General features: G+C 37.4%; 2 non-coding genes across 2 annotated transcripts; both read left to right on the top strand.

Annotated features, from left to right (window-relative positions):
* Positions 1–1,784: 1,784 nt before the first annotated feature.
* On the top strand, positions 1,785–1,891 carry LOC121230940 (small nucleolar RNA R71). Its single transcript, XR_005929012.1, has one exon. It is a non-coding gene; the product is annotated as a small nucleolar RNA R71 (small nucleolar RNA).
* Positions 1,892–19,544: 17,653 nt separating this feature from the next.
* Positions 19,545–19,651, top strand: LOC121231452 (small nucleolar RNA R71). The gene has a single exon (XR_005929511.1). It is a non-coding gene; the product is annotated as a small nucleolar RNA R71 (small nucleolar RNA).
* Positions 19,652–20,522: the final 871 nt, after the last annotated feature.

Below are 20,522 nucleotides of genomic sequence, written 5' to 3'. Positions count from 1 at the left end.
TTTGAGTTCCGAACTCATTGAGTTGAGTCCGAGTTCGTGAGATGTAACTAGGCATCTGAGCTCGTTGAGTTGAGTCCGAGTTCACTTATGGATGCGAACGCCCGAGCTCGTTGAGTTGAGTCTGAGTTCACTTATGGGAGGGTTACATGGTAGCTTGGCTACATAATTTCCGCAGGCTATTGAGTTTGTCTAGCTGCGGGTATGGCACTTATGTGCATAAAATCCGTGTATCCGAATTATATTCCGATTGTGTTCAACGGGTAAAGTTCTAGTGAAATGGACGAATTCTAGAGATGAAAGTGACTAGTTGGTAAGTGTTGTGGAACAGATACTTTGTACAGGTATGTACTTAACCCTCGGGTTGAGACTTCAATATAACAATAATATGGTAAGATCATGAATGAGAAATATGATATGAATGCTTTGGTGATATTATGCAAATGTGGACTTCGTATTATTGCATGGTTATGTTACTTGCTATTTACATGTGAACTTACTAAGCATTTATGTTTACTCCCTCCCTTCCACTCCTTGTAGTTTTGACAAGCCGGCTTGGAGATCAGGACAGTCGGAGGCACGCTCACACTATCAACAGACCATCTCGGTATAGTGGCTTGCATATTTTGGGAATATGGCATGTATAGCATTATAATCCTTTTGTGTATATAATCTTATGATATGGTGAATGAGTGATGTGGAAATGTTTTTTGATGATTAGCTATTGGAATGGCTAATCAAAATTTATATTTAGCGTTATGTATGCTTAATGTAGTACCTACTCCATGGAAAACCATAAAATGGTGAAATTGGCTATAAAACAGTGTCATACAGCAGCAGTGATGTGAATTTAAAAAATTACTAAAAATAGTATAAATAGAATTAGATGATGAATAAAATATTTAATTGAAGAGTAATGAATCTATTTTCATGTGGAAGAAACAAAATAGGTAAAAAGGTTGTATTTTATGATATATTTACGTTTTGGTGAAACAGGGTCAGAGCGATTTCTGGATCCCCTATTCTGATTTTATAAATTCACCATAAATTATGTAAAAATAATTAGAACTCAAATTGTATATGTATGGATTTCTTATTGAGTATATTTTTAATAAAAACAAACTTCATAGTCATTGGATCTCTGTACAGGAAGAAACTTGATTCGTAGTGCACAGGGGTCAGAGTAGCCGTACCCTGGAACAGGGGAGACTTTAACTAATAACCTGTACTAATTGGCCCAACCAAAAATTCTAGAAAAAATTAGTAAGTAGATATCTAAGTCTAGTTTCAGGAAAAATTTACGGAATTGGATTTCAAGGTTTGTAACTCGAGATATGATTTTTTTTAGCGACTGTGCCGTAGTTAGCCAGCTTGTCTGGAAATTCTAAAATAAATTGTTTGAGCTGTTTAATTAATGAATTAAGTGCGTTAACACCTCGTGCTCGACTCTGGCGACAGTCTCAGGTAAGGGGGAGTTTCAATCAAACTGGGCCATCACGGTCTAAAGATGGAACGTTGAGTAGAGTTCCATCCTGAGTTCGAGATATGTCAACTCGACAATCTCAAAGAAAAGCCCCCAAGGATCGGTGGTGAGGAGGGCCCGGATTGCATCCGCGAGTTGGACTTGTTCTAGTGCGGCCCAATCTATACAGCGGCCCACTTCCAAGGGTCAGACCCGTAGAATCTGGAAAAGTTCTTCTTGAGGCCTAATGGGGAACTGCAGGAAAGGGTGACGAATTTCCGCGGTAGGACCCGAGGAGGATGACACTCCCTGTAGCCAAAGCGATAACCCATGGTGGGGGCACCTTCTCAAAAGGTCCTTGTATCTCTCCCATGCATCGTAGAGTGTTTCTAAATCCATCTGCACAAAAGAAGAGATATCATTACATAATTTGGTTGTTTTAGCCGATGGAAAATATTTTAATAAAACATTTTCAGTCATTTTTTCCCATATAGTGATTGACCCTCGTGGTAACGAGTTCAACCATTGTGTAACCTTATTCCTTAATGAAAAGGGAAACAATCAAAGGCGAGTGGCGTCATAAAAAACGCCATTAATTTTAAAGGTATCGTAAAATTCAAGGAAATTTGGCAGTTGAGTGTTGGGATCCTCGTCCTGAAAACCATCAAACTGAACAAACTGTTGTATCATTTGAATTGTGTTAGGTTTCAGTTCAAAATTATTTGCAGCAATAGCAGGTCTAACTATACTTGAATTAGTTCCTATTAAATTAGGTTTAGCATAATCATACATAGTACGCGGAGTAGGATTTTGATTAACAGCAATTGCAGGAGGTAGCGGATTTTCTTGGTTTTCAGCCATCTCCTTGGTTGTGGTTTGAATATCGTCCTCTTGCTCGTTCTCTATGTATCGTAAGCTTCGCCTTATTTCTCTTTGGTTTCTGCAAACTCTACGATCGATCTCACTGTCAAAAAATAGTGGTCCTAACGGGTTTCTTCTAGTCATAAACTATAAGAACCTGCCAAAAAAAGGGAAAAAAAAGAATTAGTAATAAAAATTAGAATAAAATTTAAATTAAAGTAAAAGTAAATGGCTAAAGTAATAAAAATTGAGTGTTCCTAATATCTTAGTTCCTCAGTAACGGCGCCAAAACCGTGATACGTGATATTCATGATAGGTTTTAAATATTTATAATGAATCGTTCTTGAAACTAACTATTATCACGATGAAGGGCTAGTGTACCTATCGAATAGTAGTATAGCTTTAGCAAGACCGAATTGTCGAACCCAAAAGGAACTAAAAGTACTAGTAATGATTGTCTTTTTATTATCTAGCCTAAGAATAATGGGGTTTGTTTTAACTAACTAATTAACTAAACTAAGAATTCATAGAGAATAGAATTGGGGAATTACTTTTGGAAAAATGATTGAATTAAGACAACACCTAAGGAAAAATCCACCTAGACTTCACTTGTTATTTGACTCTAAATCAGAGGATTTATTCATTTAACTTAATCCGTAGAAATCCCTAAGTTATATTATTATCCCTCTTGAGACTAACAATGTCTAACCTTAGATTGAATAATTGAATATCTTTCTAATTAACTCCCTAGGGTTGCATTAACTCAATCTATAGATCCCCTTATTAGGTTTCACCCTAATCTGGCAAAATCTAATCATCCTATCTCTAGGCGCGCAATCAACTCCGTGTAATTATGACAAATGTACTCTTAGAGAGGATCTATTACTCCTCTGAATAAGAGCTTAACTTGAATCAATATCCTGGAATATCAAAACAAGAATTAAAAACACATAATTAAGAACAAGTCAAATATTTATCATACAATTTAGATAATAATAACAAGATTTGTCTTAGGTTTCATTCCCCTTAGGTATTGAGGGGTTTTAGTTCATAACTAAAAAGGTAAACATCTCAGAAGAATAATGAATACAAAACATAAAGAAAAATCGAAAACTCCTGAATGGAAATTGAAGGGAGATCTTCAGTCTTGATGATGAATTCGGCTTCTGAGATGGGTCAATCAACTTTCTTTGAGCAGTTCCCTACTTCCTCGTTTGTGGCTCTCTTTTCCTCCTCCTCTAGGGTGTATTTATAGGCTTTAGAATGCCTAAGAACCCTCAAAATTGGCCTTTTCCGAATCAGGCTCAATTTGGGCTCGACAGGGACAGGCCCGTGTGACACGTCCGTGTGCGATTACTTCAGGCCATGGTCAAGCCTGTTAAATAGGCATGGGCGTGTGGTCCACCCGTGTGAGTCGTGCTTCGATTTTTCCAATTTGACATGGTCGTGTGGACTGCCTGTGTGAGGAGGTCTAGGCCGTGTTGATTTTGTACGTTGGCCCATTTTCTCTGTTTCTGGACCTTTTTTCGTTCCTTTCACTATCTTATGCTCACCTATGTATAAAATATGAAATTAAGGCATTAGGAGCATCGAATTCACCAATTTCAAGGAAAAATCATCGATAAAATGTGCTAAGCATGGGATAGAAATCTGTATAAATTATGGTTTATCAATATTCAATACACATATATAGTTTGTTTTGACATATGTTGATTCATGTTTTATCAATGCAGTGTTATGAATGATTTAATTTTTAAGTTTGATACTAGATAAAATTACAAGTAATAATGTCATTAATAATTTTGAGTTGTAAAACATAATGCATGATTGTATGAACTGTGATATGATCAGTAATGCCTCATAGTTCTACTCTGGCAATGAATGTGGTTAAGGGTGTTACATTTTATTGGTATCAGAGCTGCGGTTTAGTCGGTTATAGGACTAACATAGCGCATGTAAGTTTAGCTATCATGCCATAATTATATACTATGATAGTGTGATGACTTCTTACATTTGAAATGTATTTTCATATAGTAAATGGATCCCGACAGAGCTGTAGCTGATGATGTCAAGAGTATGGCGCCTGCTCCCACACAAGGGACAACGCAGGTTGATTCTCGACCGACTTAGAGTAATCCATAAAGTGAGGCTAAACAAGCCTTCTATTAAATGATGAATGACTGGTTCACCCAATATATTCGGACTAATCCAGCTGCACAACAACCTCCACCCCCGATTAATCCATCTTACATGCCTGCTGTACCTCAAGTGATCTGTTGCTATTGAATAGACCTATTGTCAATAAAATCAGAAAACACAGAGCTGAAGAGTTTAAAGCCACTGATGATGATAATGCTGAGCGGGCTGAGTTATGAGCTGTCATGTACTCCTGATGAATGTTTGAAATGCGCTATATCCTTACTTCACGACACAACATACCACTGGTGGAATACTCTGGTATCAGTAGTTTCGAGAGAGTAGGTGACCTGAGAATTCTTTCAGACCCAGTTTCGTAAGAAATATATCAGTCAGAGATTTATCGGTCAGAAGCGTAAAGAATTTCTGGAGCTGAGATTCGATCAGATGACCGTGATAGAGTATGAGCAGAAATTCGTGAGACTCAGTCAGTATGCCCGAGAATGTGTTTCCACTGAAGCCATAATGTGTAAAAGATTTGAAAATGGGCTGAATGAATATATCAAACTGTTAGTTGGCATACTTGAGATAAAAGAATTTGTGGTACTTGTTGAGCGAGCCTGCAAAGCTGAAGAACTCGAGAAAGAGAAAAGAAAAGTTAACTTTGAAGCTAGAGATGTACGGAAAAGAACATCCAGTAAGTCATTCCAGTCGGCATCAAAGAAGTTTCGAAATGATATTAGCCTTTCTAAAGCCACTTTAGGTTACTCCAGATGGGATCAGACTAGACCACTAGTGAGCTCGAGAGCTACCTCAGTAGTGAGTGTAGGTAATGTCAGATCAAATCAACCCGGTGTAAGCACTGTGGTAAACGACATCCCGACAGTTGTAGGTTGCATGATCAGGCCTGTTTTAAATGTGGATCGACAGATCATTATATTCAAGACTGCCCAATTTTAGTTGAGGAAAATCCAGTGCAGAATACGAGATCGGGTAACAACGTAGCTCGAGGTAGACCACCCAGAAATGCTGGTAATACGAGTGGTAGTTAGAGAAAGACTAAAGATACGGAAGTCAGATCTGAGGCTCGTGCACCTACCAGAGCCTATGCTATACGTGTACGAGAAGAGGCTTCATCCCTAGATGTTATTACTGGTACATTTACTCTTTATGATACTAATGTAATTGCATTGATTGATCCTGGATCTACTCATTCTTATTTATGTGAGGCATTAGTATTCAGCAAGACTCTGCGTGTTGAGTCTACTGAGTATGTGATTAGAGTGTCAAACCCCTTGGGTCGGTGTGTTATGGTCGACAAAGTGTGTAAGAATTGTCTCTTGATGGTTCGAGATCTATGCTTTCTGATTGATTTGATGTTGTTGCCATTTCATGAGTTCGACATAATTCTGAGTATGGACTGGTTAACAGTACATGACGCTATTGTGAACTGAAATAGAAAGACAATTGATCTACGGAGTCAGAATGTGGCTTCGGGACCACGAATCCGAGTCAAAAATATTTAAAAATTATTTCTTGTGTTTAATTTGTGTGAATTTATATCTATGAAATTTTCGTGATTTAATTTCATCGTTTAGGTGTCTGATTAAATAAAAGGACTTAATCGCGTAAAATGAAAATTTGGTGGTAACTTATATAATGGTCGAATTATTAATGGATTTTTAAGTTGAGGTATTTATGTTGAAATTATGCCATTAGTTAGATGTTTTGACGGTAATAGACATAGGTATAAAATCCCATTATTATTATTAAAAGGTTATTTAGGTAAATTATATAATAAACATATAATAAGTTAATAATAAGATATCAAATTCATATTATTATTTCATCATCTTCCATTGCCGAAACATAGAAAAGAAAATGGAAAGAACAAAAGCAAGGTTTGGTCATCTTTCTTCTCTTGATTCAAGGTTCATTTTTAGTCAGTTTTTGATAATTTCTATGTTTTTGAGAACGTTGCTTTGAGTACTACAAAACCCAAGCTTTAATTTTTGATTTTGATGAATATTTTGAGTTGTGACAATGTTGATAGCTTGTGATGTTTTTTGTTTGATGATGAAAAATGAAAGATATGTTTTAGATTAACATATTTTGTATTGGAGTTTTTGATGATTTTGAGTAATTAGGACTTAATTGCAAAAATAATAATTTGAGGGACTAAAATGTGAAATTGATAAAATATATGGACTTTTATAGGCATGGGTACCATTCGGCCTAACATGGGTGTTTTGAAATTTTGTGTATTTTGTGTTTTGTGCAATAGGGACTAAATTGTAAAAATTATAAATATCAGGGGTAAAATGGTAATTTTCCTATTTATGTGTTTTTGGACTAAATTGAATGAAAATATGTTTCAATGAGCTTAATTTGAATATGTTTAGATCAAGAACCAAAGAAATCAGATTTGGACTGGGGAAAAACAAAAGTTGTCGACTAGTAGCCTCGTCTCGTTTTACGACGTCTGAGGTAAGTTTATAGGCAAATAGACGTGTTTATTGGTAATTTAATGTTACATTTACATGCTATTATGAAATGTTAGAATAAAGATATGTTATGGCTGAATATGTTTAAATTTGGCTATGACACTTCGGAGTTCGATTCGACCGAAATACGACGTCTGAAAGCCCCATATGAACCTTAGGAATAGTTAGGATACATATGTCATGACATAAGATCTCGATTTAAGTGTGCGTGTGAGACCATGGCATCGATATGTGTTTTTGATATATGTGTTTGAGTAACACCTTATCTGGGACAGTGGCATCGATATGTGATTACATGTAAAACCACGTCTGGGATGTTGGCATTGTACGGTACAAGTGTGATTATCCGAGTGTCCTACCCAATTCTGAATGGTTCATCAGGCATCGATATGTGAGAAATGAATATGTGAAATTAGCTAATTGATCAGGTATGTATTAGTTTGGTATTTATTTGCAACAAGGTAAGTGAGTGTTATGATATTAGTTACAAGTATTTGCAACATGAAGGAAAAGTTTACGTATGAACATGTTATGTATATTCGGTCTCATGAACAACAAATATGATCCTTGTTTAAATGATTATTATTTACGAATATATAGAATGATTTTGCATATTCGGTTGTTTAGTTAATGGATGTATATAAAATCTTATCTTGATTTAAAAGCTTATGTATACAAAGGTATATGTATTAGGTTATATAATGATAATTTTGGCTATTGAAAATTTAACAATGATTGAATGATATAACCTTGTGAATGTTCGGCCAAGGTAATAGACATATATATGTTCGGGTATATTATCATGGAAGTTGGAAGTTGAGGATAATCTTGATATTGATATTGTAATTTGTTAGGGTTATAATCAATTGATTATAATATTAGTTTGTTATTTGCTTATGACTTACTAAGCTTAATTAGCTTACTCTGTGTATATTAGTATTTGTTTTATAGATATTAGAGTCAAGCTACAAGCTTGGGGACTGTCAACAAAGCTCGTCACACTATCTACTGTTTTTGGTACCATATTAGCTAAACTTAAATTATGACATGTATAGGCTAGATTATATTTTGTGAATGGTGATTGTTGGTTATGTGTATAAGCCATGAAAAAATAGCTAGAATTTTTATCTTTGAAATTTAGCTATGTTAAGTGCGGTTATGTTCACTTTAGCTTTATAATTATGTACCATGTTTGCATAATGTTTGTATTAGATACCACATATACTGGAAAAAAAGAAGAAGTTACATGCTATGTCATAATTCGGTTTTTCATGCTTGAGATTAAATATTCATTGAGTTTGATTATTGATATTTATTTAGTATGCTACGTGGATAAGTATGGTTGACTATTTCAGGTGTATTTTAGGTCAAAGGTGGTATCTGTTTTAGGTAAGTTGTAAATATTATATATATGTGTTTCATTTAAAGGTTCAGCTAAGGTTTTATATGGACAGAAGCTTATGTGAATGTTATTTGCCATACTGACTTATATAGGATGTGTAATTTATTACGCTAGTTGGCTTGAAATAGTAAAAGGTATGCCTTTACATTTGGCCAGTGAGGAGTGGAGCATTTATACATACTATTATATGATGCTTACGGTTCGGTAATTAAAGAATAAGTTGCTAGCGAAATGATTGATAATTATATGTGCCCGAAGTTGGTTTAAATAAATTTTTTGAAATGTGTTCGGGCTTGGTGAAAGATAGTTGCATCTCTTAGGTTTGATAGCTTATTAAACCATAATTGTGACTTGCGATAAAGTCTTACTCAAATGTGACTAAGTGCCTTTATACACATTGATCGCTTGGTTTCGTGATAGGTTTTAAATATTTATATTTACTCGTTCTTGAACTAACTATTATCGCGATGTAGGCAAGTGTACCTATCGAATAGTAGTATAGTTTTAGCAAGACCAGATTGTCGAACCCAAAGGAACTAAAAGTACTAGTAATGACTGTCTTTTTATTATCTAGCCTAAGAATAAAGGGGTTTTGTTTTAATTGACTAATTATCTAAACTAAGAACGCACAGAGAAAAGAATTGGGGAATTGCTTTTGGGAAAAATCGATTGACTTAAGACAATACCTAAGGAAAAATCCACCTAGACTTTACTTGTTATTCTGGCTCCTAATCGGACAATTTATTCATTCAACTTGTTCTATAGAGATCCCTAAGTTATGTTATTATCCCTATTCAAGACTAATAACGTCTAATCCCTAGATTGAATAACCGAGACTTTTCTCTAATTAACACTCTAGGGTTGCATTAACTAGATCTATGGATCCCCTTATTATGTTTCACCCTAATTCGGCAAAATCTTGTCACCCTATGTCTAGGCGCGCAATCAACTCCGCTTAATTATGACAAATGTACTCTTAGACAGGGTCTATTCCTCCTCTGAATAAGAGCTTGTCTTGAATCAGTATCCTGGGATATCAAAACAAGAATTAAGAACACATAATTAAGAATAAGTTAAATATTTATCATACGATTCAGACAATAATAACAAGATTCGTCTTAGGTTCATTCCCCTTAGGTATTTAGGGGTTTTAGTTCATATATAAATAAGAAAACATCTTAGAAGAATAAAGAATACAAAACATAAAGAAAACCCAAAACTCCTGAAGGGAAATTGAGGAGAGATCTTCAGTCTTGATGATGAATTTGGCTTTTGAGATGGATCAATCCGCTTCCTTGCAGTAATTTCTTACCCCCTATTCTCCGTTCCCCTTTTCCTCCTCCACTAGAGTGTATTTATAGGCTTTGGAATGCCTCAAAGCCCTCAAAATTGGCCTTTTCTGAATTGGACTCAACTTGGGCTTGCCAGGGACACGTGTAACACCCCAAACCCGGCCTAGATGTTACGATCAAATCTGGCATGTCACATTGAAGCGTTATTAGAGAAGTCAAGTTTTATCTAAAATCTTTCTTAGTGTTTAAACAGTATTTTCGTTTTAAATTAAAGTGAATGGAAGCTGCGCACCAGGTAGGATTCAAGAAAAGAGGAGGTGTGTCAATTAGATTGCTTAAGTACCTAGCTCTTCCATGATCCAGTCCTAGACATGCACACATCCATTGCCACACTTTAAGCTTATTACTTGTCCACGAACAACAAATTAAGTTTAAGTCTATTTTAAATATTTATTTCCTTTGAAAACATTTACGTTGCGGAAGCTTTGCTCGGTTATCGTGATATTTTGAAAATAAGTAACTTTTATAAAACGCGCCCTAGAGCTAACCAATTTTAAGGAATAATTTAAGTGATGTGAATCTCAAGTTGAAAACGATTTAAGTAATTTAAAAACCCCAAAAAAAATAATAAAGTGGCCTTATTACAACTTTAACCAAAATAGAAATAATCAAAAATAAATGCGAAATTTAAAAGGAAGCTAATTGAAACTTATTTAAAAACCAGAAATTTAATCTTCGTGGCCACTCTGAATCTCGTCCAGCTCCAAGTCCACCAACTAGGGCTCACCTGCACGGATGGAAGAGAAAGAGGGTGAGTTTGGAAAACTCAGTGTGTATGGAAACCCATCCAAAGCCCAAGTCAACTCAAGCCCATTGGGCCTAAGCCCTATTCAGAGAACAGCGGGTACTGGGCCAAAGCCCTTTTCAGAATATAGTAAATTGGGCCTTAGCCCCTCTTTTGATAACAATATGGCCCATAGGCCCATCCAGAACAGAACAAACATATTTGTGTATGCAAGTCCAACCCAGCCTATAACCAACCGCTACACTCCACCCATACCATCCCTACACTCCATGTGGGGAATAGCTCAACCCACCCAGGCCTACACTCCATAGTTGCAGCATTGCTGCTCAGATATCAGTAAGTTGAGGCAAAGCCTCCAGTACGTGGACAAGCCATCAATAACCCAGTCCCATGAATCAGATAATAACAACATGGCATGCAGTAAATAGTAATAGTCAAACATGCATTCAGGTCAACCTTAACCCTAAGGGTATATCAGTAATTTTGCTCATAGGGGTAAATCTGTAAATTTTCCACCTATAAAGGTATTTCAGTAATTGTATCAGTTTTAAGGTTTCTCACGACTGTTACTGTCCTTACTAGCCCATTTGTCATCGCAATAATTTATTTGTCTCAATTTCACAATTTTAGCCATTGGGCCTTAAAACCCCTAATGGGCCTTACAGTGTCCACTAGCAATTTAAGCCCATTTAATTCAAGTTTTATGACCAGTTTACCGATTTAAGCAGTTTTGATTCCACAGTCTAACATATCATACTTATTGCCTTTTTTTATTATTTTACCCGTATGGGCCCGTAATCCCATTGGGCCCAGTTTTAGCCTATCGAGGCCCAATTACCGAAGTGCATGAAATTTCACACACGACTAACTTACCACTTTTCGATTTCAGATATAATGATTTCTAAACGTCTTGTGAGCACTCGCACACTCACAAGCCCATGAAATGCCAGATTTTCGGCATTTCGGCTTTCGCCGATTTGAACTATGAGACGGTGCTCGATACACACCTGATTTAGAATGTTACATTGGCGAGATCCTCACACAAACTGCCTACAATTGGATTACTAACACGTCAATCTAAATATCAAAAATGAACTACCTATTTAACCCCTTACCGTATTCGGCCAATACAGCCTTAGATCCTAGAGTTCTTTACTTTTTGCCGAAATATGGGTTAGATCTGATGAGCCAACCGAATTAGTCTTCAAGCCCTTTGCTATACATCCCATTGTCCACGCTAACGCTTACACAACCAAACAGAAAGAGGCACAAAACCCTTAGTCCAAAACGCTAGCCACCTATAAGGGTTTCGGCTTTTCTTAACTCCCGAAATAAAAAAATAGTTTCAAAAACTTACCACCGGTTTCTTCAGCCAACGATTCCACTTTATTTCTTATTCGATTCTAATGTAGATCTAACCTTCAAACCCTAGCAGGAGTCAGTCCTTTTCTGGTCTAAAGATTCGGCTATGCCCCTAAACTATGGGGTTTTCGGCTTTTTAAAATAGTGAAGAAGATGAGATATGAGAGTTTTGTAGTGGCTTTGTCGACAGAACTTTAAGGTTTAGAAGAAGAAAGAATCGGCCACAAGATGGAGAAGAATTAGAGGGTTTGGCTAGGAGAAATCGGCACAGAAGAATATAGGCTTTCGGGATTTCGGCTTTTGTGTATAAAGCTTAGGAACAAATGATTAGAAAGTGGAGATGAGTAAAATAGTAGAAGGATTTGGCTATGGGGGAAAAGAAGAAGAGAAAGTAGATGAAGAGAAAAGAAAAGAAAAGAAAAGAAGAAGAAAAAATTGAATCCTAAATACCAAAATATACGACACTTATTAGCTATGGCCGAGTGAGTGTATTTCGGCATAGGAATTCTTTCTAAATTCCAATTCCCTGAATTGCTCCTTGATTTTTGGCCACATTCAATGTTTAAATTCCATTCAAACTCTTGACTGATCAAGCCCACTGTTTGTACCGCCTCAGCATGCTGCCAAGAGTCCTAATCAGACCCTAACTCCTTCCCTACGCATGCAGCAAAAATCCCAACCTTGTGTGCGAGAGATGAAGCTTGAAGCCCAGACCTCCGTCTGCCTTGCACCCTTGCACCTTCGCCCAAGCTGCTGGCCACTGCACCATGTTTTCTCCTTTACTAATATATGGTTACAATTAATTATAAACCTTACCTGCTGAAGCTTTGGTCCGCTTAAAAATAAAAGGGGAATTTCGCCTTCCATGCAACTTGAACCTGTGCCCTTGTGGAACTCCTAGTACCCTATTGCCACTACGCCACAAGCGTCCTTGTAGCATAACTTGGTCGCAACTATTCTTAAACCTTACTTTAGTGTGACCTGGCTTTTAAAATAAAAAGAAGCCTTTGCGTGCGCCAACCCTCAAACCTAGGCACTATACCACACTCCCAGCGCCTCTACCACTGGACCGAGCTTCCCTTTGTGTTACCTTTTAACCCCAACTATATATATAAGGCTTTCCTGCGTCGTTCCCTGATATAAAGAAAAAAATAAAAACACTTTTGCACATGCTGGGAGTCGAACTCCAGCACTCCTTCCCACTACCTAGCATGTTAACCACTGGGCCAGGTACGCTTCTTCATGCCCAGTCTTGCCCAATTTATTTTATAAGCCTTATGCCCAGGTTCCCTCTATAAGGCAAAAATTAAAACAATTTTTTTTCCTAGAGTTTAAACACCAAAACAACAATACTTTTATAAATATATATATATATATATTTTCCTATCTAATAATAATAATTTTATAAATATATCTAATCATAAAAATTTAAAATATCCGTAATAATAAATACAGTAAAAATTTTCTAGTAGTAATTTTTTTTCTTAAACGATAATATTTAAAACTTCTTAATTATTCAGGTTTTCTTCTATCCGAATCCCAGACTCAAAACCCAACTCTTCTAGGCCCCAAATTCAGGGTGTTACAATACGCCCGTGGCACATGCCCGTGTTCGATTACTTCAGGCCATGTTTGAGCCTGCCAAATTGGCACGGCCGTGTGGTCTGCCCGTGTGAAGAGGTCCACGCCGTGTTGATTTCGTACTGTGGCCCATTTTCTCTTTTTTGGCCCGTTTCTCGTTCCTTTTGCTCTCTTATGCTCTCCTAAGTATAAAACATGAAATTAAAGCATTAGGAGCATCAAATTCACCAATTCTAATAAGAAATCATCCATAAAATGCATTAAACATGGGGTCAAAATATGTATAATTTACGGTTTATCAAATACCCCCACACTTAGGCATTTGCTTGTCCTCAAGAAAAATTCTCAACTCATAATCAAAATAAATTCTTCCCAACTTATAATTTCTATCGATAATATCTCAGAATAATCCATAGATAATCATACATTGAGAATTCAACTAAAAGAACATAAAAGTTTCAAACATTCCAAGTTGAGATTTAATCATGCAAACATAGGTGTCTCTCCGCATCTAAGTAATTACCTTTGATTCAGAATATCATAGAGTTTCACATCCTCACTAAAGATTCACTCAAATCACTCGAGGTGTTCAATTAAAATAAATGAAGCACTCAATAGTCAGTAATGAAAAGTCATTACCATAGGCTTGCATGAAAATCAAATCTCCACCACTATAATTTAAGATGATACATCAATCAAAAGGTCTTTAAAGGGTTGTAATGAGGCTTGGTTAGGGGGTGTGGTCACAAGTTGAAAGAAAGGGTTACAATCGAGATTGAATTGAAAAATTACCTAACTAAAAAATAGTTAATCTTCACTTGCGTACATCAGAGCTTCTTCTCAGGATATGAAATTACAGATATGTATACATATATATATTTTCTAAGAACAAGTTAAATAATCAAACAAGACATAGCTAAGCAATTTCTTCAACTCAAATCTCGACAAAAATAGGAATCAATTTAATTTAGGGGATCTCAACAATAATGGGTTAAGGGTTAATATTGAGGTTAATACAAGGAATGGCTTGTTAGGCTCAAGGGGGTTTACTAGGGGTTAATCGTGGAGGTAGGCTTTTCGCGGCATGAGTGGGTTAATCCTAAGTGCCTTAATCATTTTGACATGTCAAATCAAATGGTGTGGTCTCGACATGCATAATCAAGCAAGTTCTAGAATAACAGTTCAATATTGACGCACTCAAAGCAATAATAAAAGTAAGCATGAAAGAATTAATGATGCTCAAAAGGCTAAAAAATCTCACAAAAATTATGGCTTTTTGATGTTTAGACTCGTGACTTCCAATTCAAAGTAATACCGAGACTTGGGGAAACAACCTATAATTTTAAATTCTTAAAAATCAACTTATCATGCTTGATTCTCTAATGTCTTAAAGTTTAAACAATCAATGCATAAATCCCTATGTTTTAATTCAAGATATATCAATCAAAATCATAAATTAATTAAAATTTATCCTAAATATGATATGAAAGCTTTTTAAGAAAACAAGGCAATCATTCAGCGATTTTTCTGATAATGAAATAAATATTCCCCCCACACTTAAGACGTACATAGCCCTCAATGTACAAAGATAAATATTAAAGTATAAAAATAAGATATGGAGGGAAGTGAAACTTCCTGTATGATGAATTCCTCGAACTAGAGTTTTGGAGAGTAATCGGTTCGAGAGTCGAAGAGGATACTCCGGCGGTCGTAGAGTTTCATTAGTCCATGAGTCCTGCGCCAAAAGAAGATTATATCTAGTGATAGCTCTGGTCGTGGTCGATCAAGACATGGCAATCACGAAGAACCTTTCTCGGTGGAGTTTTAGTTCCTATGTGACGATGAGCTTAAGAGCTCTTATATAACTGTGATAAAATCAGGAACTTTTTAAGGGATATTAGGGAGAATAATTACTCAAAAAGAAATAACTGAAATTAATAATTAAAAATAAAATTTCTAAAATCTAATAAAAATAAAAATTAGTTTCAATAAAAATTAAAAACATAAAATAATAAATAAATATTTTTAAACATCTTCATCGCTGGATGGTTCGCGAGGTGGGACTGGAGATGAGATGTGAAGGTGCTGACAAATCTACTATAGAGTAGCATCAATGTTGTCAAATCATTGAAAACATTGCTGCTCGAATCGGGTGAGGCGCTCAGAGATGTGAGCATATGAAGCCGCCGCATGAACTGGACGAGAGGGTGGTGGTGGCTGAGTCGGTGGTCCCCGTGCTGTGGGGGGACGTCATCAGGAATGTCCTCGTAGGCCTCCTCCTCGGTAGATTGGGCAAGACGATACTGGGGAGGGTAGGTTCCTCGGCGCCTCTCGATCATCCTCATGCTAAGCATGCTCAAGATGCCTTGTGGAGACATCTGGCCGATGAGGGTGAGGGATGATTCTTAGGCCGCGGTGTTGAGGAGCCTGAAGTGCCGCGCCAGTTGAGTCACGTAGCGGCCAATGGAGATGACCCCCTTCCGATGCCGCGTTGTCTGGTGCTGAATAGCAAGGGCGATGAATTAGGCAAGGTCAATAACGTGTCCTTGTGACATGCACCATAAGAAGTAGGCGTCGTGGGTGTTAACGACGCCAGTGCTCTCTCACCTCCCTGTAATTGTATGAGCTAAAATGGTGTGTAGGTACCTCAGGGATGGTGGGAGAACTGATGCCTTGGAGCGGCTAGGATTGTAGGAGGTCGCGCCAGGGGCCAAAGTGTGCCAGCACTTCGGGGGGGGAGAAGTGTATGTGGCGACTGAGAGCATGTAGTCCATTTTTCTCCTTGAACTATTCCATATATACGCCCAGTGCAGCACCAAACTCTCGGATGTTTAGCTGGTGGATTAATCTGCCTAGGCAAAATTGGACCATGCCGGGATCATCGTAGTACGTCATTACAGTCTAAAGATTGAACGTTGAGAATAGTTCCATCATGAGCTCAAGGTATGCCGGCTCGATAATCCCAAAGTATAGCTTCCAAGGGTCGGTGGTTAGGAGGGCCCGAATTGCATCGCCATCTAAACTTGTTCTACGGTAGCCTAGTCGATGCAGCGACCCACAATTAAAGGTCGGGCCCAAAGTATTTGGAACAGTTCTTCTTGGGGCCCTCGAGGGAACTGTAGGAGTGGGTGACGAATTTTCGCGGTTGGACCGCAGAAGAGGACGCTCCCTTCCTCTTCTTTGAGGCAGGTACGGCAATTTTCTTTCCTCGTGAAGACGACGTCAAAAGCCTGTAATATAAAGAAGAAGAATAATAGGTAAACGAATTCGAAAAAATCAAAGGCATGAATTTGGAACTAACTATTTCAGCCAATACTATTCATTTGAAGCAAACTCAACCACAATAACAATGAGAATGAGAATAGACATGTAATGGGTATGAGGTTTTCCTAATCTCAATTTAACACGGAATGTATGATAACTAACTTAGGAAAGCAAATTAAATGATAGAAAAATGAAAAATAGTTCAAAAGATATGACATTTATGTTGATAATAAGCATTAGAAATAAGTAAAATAGAAGTCAGAGGAGTAAAAAAACGCTAAAGGAAAGAGATTTAGTGTCAAAAATTAAGTGGGAAGCGGCACACGGGCGTGGCAGGGAGGCCGTATGGAGTTGCAGTGGCTAGGGTTAGGGTTTTTGAATGGGGAAGAAAGTGAATAGTACAGGTATTTATAGATTTCCGGCCACACGGCCAGGGCATACGCCCGTGTTCCCCAATTTCAGGCCATGTCGCACGGTCGTGTCTAGCTTCATTCGCTTCTCTCACGCCCATGTGTGCAAGCCTCACGCCCATGTTAATTTAACAGGTTCGACCACGGGTGTTCCACACGGGCATGTCGAACGCCCGTGTTGTTTTAACAGGTTCGCCCACAATTCTTCCACACGAGCGTGTCACACGCCCGTGTTGTTTTGGCAAGCTCGACCACGTCCATATCGCACGGTCGCGGCATTTAATCATAGGCCGTGTTGGGGAAATCTTTTATCCTATTTTCACACGGCCTTAAGCACGCCCGTTTGCTTGGCCGTGTCTCTGTGGAAACACCTATATTCAAGATTTCTATTAATAAGTTAGGAGTTAAATACCAAAATTTAAAGAAATTAATATTGTTAGTGCTTGCCTTGCCTCCCGTGAAATGCTTATTTATAGTCTAAGCTCGACTTACCTCTCCGTTATATGATCATTGGTGGTTCGAGGAGTTTATACTCCTCATTCCTACGATTAATCTGAAAATAAGGTTTTAAATGGGTATTGTTTACCTTAAAAGTGTCGAACTTTGGATGACTCACCTTCATCGTACCGAATGGAAAAATACTGAGTACCGTAAGAGGGATTTCCTCATTCGGTATGATAGTGACAATGTGGGGATCTGCGGTATCTAATAAGACTTTATCACCAACCTTAAGTTGATTTGGAGAGGTATCGGGCTCGTTCTGGTGTAGTTTCGATTTATCGTGTGTTCTCCATTCATCTAGCTCCTCTACTTGCAACCTTCGTTCTTCATGAATAGAACCTCTACTATTGTTCGAAAGTGGCTCATGTACTTCCTTCAGACTTAACTCCTGCAAAGTGGGTTGTATCATGTGGTCAGTTTTAATAGAATGGTTTAGACGATCACCTCCAATTTTCGATATGTTGTCAGAATTGCGAGCTTGAAGGGTGAGTGTTTCATCTCCTACGCGAAGCGTGAGTTCACCTATGCCAACATCAATAATTGCTTTAGCAGTTGCTAAAAAAGGCCTTCCTAGGATTAAAGGAGTATTGATATCCTCCTCTATGTCTAAAACAATGAAGTCAACGTGAAATATAAATTTATCAATTTTGACTAGCACATCTTCAATAATACCCCTAGGAAATCTTATAGTTTGATCTACTAATTGAATGCTCATCCTAGTCTGTTTGAGTTTCCCGAGACCTAGTTGCTTGAACATTTTGAAAGGCATGACGTTGATACTAGCCCCTAAATCAGCTAACGCATTATTAACATCTAAACTACCAATTAAGCAAGGAATCATAAAAATCCCTAGATCTTTTAGTTTGTTCGGTAGCTTATTTTTCAGAATAGCTGAGCACACTGCGTTTAGCTCCACATGCGACGCCTCGTTCAACTTCCGCTTATTTGCTAAAAGCTCTTTTAAGAATTTCATTGTGTTTCGCATCTACGATAGATCTTCAATAAACAGTAAGTTAATATGTAATTTTTTTAAGAGTTTAGGGAATTTACCAAATTGTTCATTTGAGCAGTCTTTCCTTGTTGCGTTGGGGTATGGTACACGAGGTTTATATTCAACATTTACTAATTTGTTTGTATTTTGATCTACCTTACCTTGACCTTTACTTACCACAGTTTCTTGTCGCGGTTCTGGTTCAGGCTCCACAAATCCTTTTTCATCTTGAACATTAATCACGTTGAGTTGTTCCCTTGGGTTGGGTTCAGTATTACTTGGCAAACTACCTGGTGGTTGTTCAGAGATTAGTTTGGAAAGCTGGCCTATCTGAGTTTCGAGCCCTTGGATCGACGCTTGTTGGTTTTTAAGTACTGTCTCAGTGTTCTGAAAACGAGTTTCTGAAACTGATATAAACTTTGAGAGCATCTCTTCAAGGATTGGTTTCCTTTCCTGTTGGTAGGGTGGTTGCTGAAAACTCGGAGGATGTTGTGGTCTCTGATTTCCTTGGCCTTCCCACGAAAAATTGGGATGGTTCCTCCAACCTGCATTGTAAGTGTTACTAAATGGATTGTTTTGAGGTCAAGGATTATTACCCATGTAGTCTAATTGCTTGTTATCCATGCTAAGGCCATAAGGTTGGTATTCCGAATGGTTTGTTCCACTTCCACTTGCTTTGCACTGCATTACTGGGTGAACCTGTGAAGAATTCAGAAAACCATCAATCTTTTTATTTAAGAGTTCTACCTGATTAGAGAGCATGGTGACCGAATCGATGTTATAAATGCCGGTTGTTTTCGTTGGCTTTGTCCTCATGACTTGCCACTGATAGTTATTCAGTGCCATCTCCTCTATAAACTCATAGGAATCTTTCGGTATTTTATTGTTGATGGTTCCACCTGCCGCTGCATCAACCATTTGTCGAGTTGAAGGATTCAGACCATTGTGAAATGTTTGTACTTGGAGCCAAAGCGGTAACCCATGGTGAAGGCATCTTCTCAAGAGGTCCTTGTATCTCTCCCATGCATCGTAGAGTGTTTCTAAATCCATCTGCACAAAAGAAGAGATATCATTACATAGTTTAGTCATTTTAGCCGGCGAAAAATATATTAGTAAAAATTTTTCGATCATTTGTTCCCAAGTAGTAATTGACCCTCATAGTAACAAGTTCAACCACTGTTTAGCTTTGTTCCTTAATGAAAAAGGGAATAACTGAAGACGAAAGGCATCATCAAAAACGCCATTGATTTTAAATGTATCGTAAAATTCCAAAAAGTTTGCTAAGTGAGTGTTGGGATCTTCATCCTGCAAACCATCAAACTGAACAAATTACTATATCATCTGAATAGTGTTAGGTTTTAATTCAAAAGTATTTGCAGCTACAACAGGTCTAACTATGCTAGATTCAGTTCCTGTTAAAGGAAGTTTAGCATAATCGTACATAGTGCGTGGAGCAGGATTTTGATTAGACGCAATTGCAGTAGGTAGCTGATTGTCTTGGTTTTTAGCCATCTCTTTGATTGGGGGTTGAGTATCATCTTCTTGCACGTTCTCTGTGTATCGTAAGCTTCACCTTATTTCTCTTTGATTTCTGCGAACTGTACGATCGATTTCTTCGTCAAAAAGTAATGGTCCTGATGGGTTTCTTCTAGTCATAAACTATAAAAACTTGCCAAGAAAAAGTAAGCTAATAAATAATAATAATAAAAAATTAAATTAAATCACAAGAAAAATAAATGGCTAAAGTAATAAAAATTGAGAATCCCTAATATTTCAGTTCCCCAGTAGCGGCGCCAAAAACTTGATCTCGTGGTTTCCTAATAGGTTTTAAATATTTATAATTACTCAGTTTTGAACTAACTATTATCGCGATGTAGGCAAGTGTACCTATCGAACAATAGTATAGTTTTAGGAAGACCGGATTGTCGAACCTAAAGGAACTAAAAGTACTAGT

The sequence above is a fragment of the Gossypium hirsutum genome, chromosome A06 (genome assembly GCF_007990345.1).
Source record: "Gossypium hirsutum isolate 1008001.06 chromosome A06, Gossypium_hirsutum_v2.1, whole genome shotgun sequence".
Classification (NCBI taxonomy): Eukaryota; Viridiplantae; Streptophyta; class Magnoliopsida; order Malvales; family Malvaceae; genus Gossypium; species Gossypium hirsutum.
Note: the sequence above shows the minus strand (reverse complement) of the source record. Positions and strands in the feature narration are given on the sequence as shown.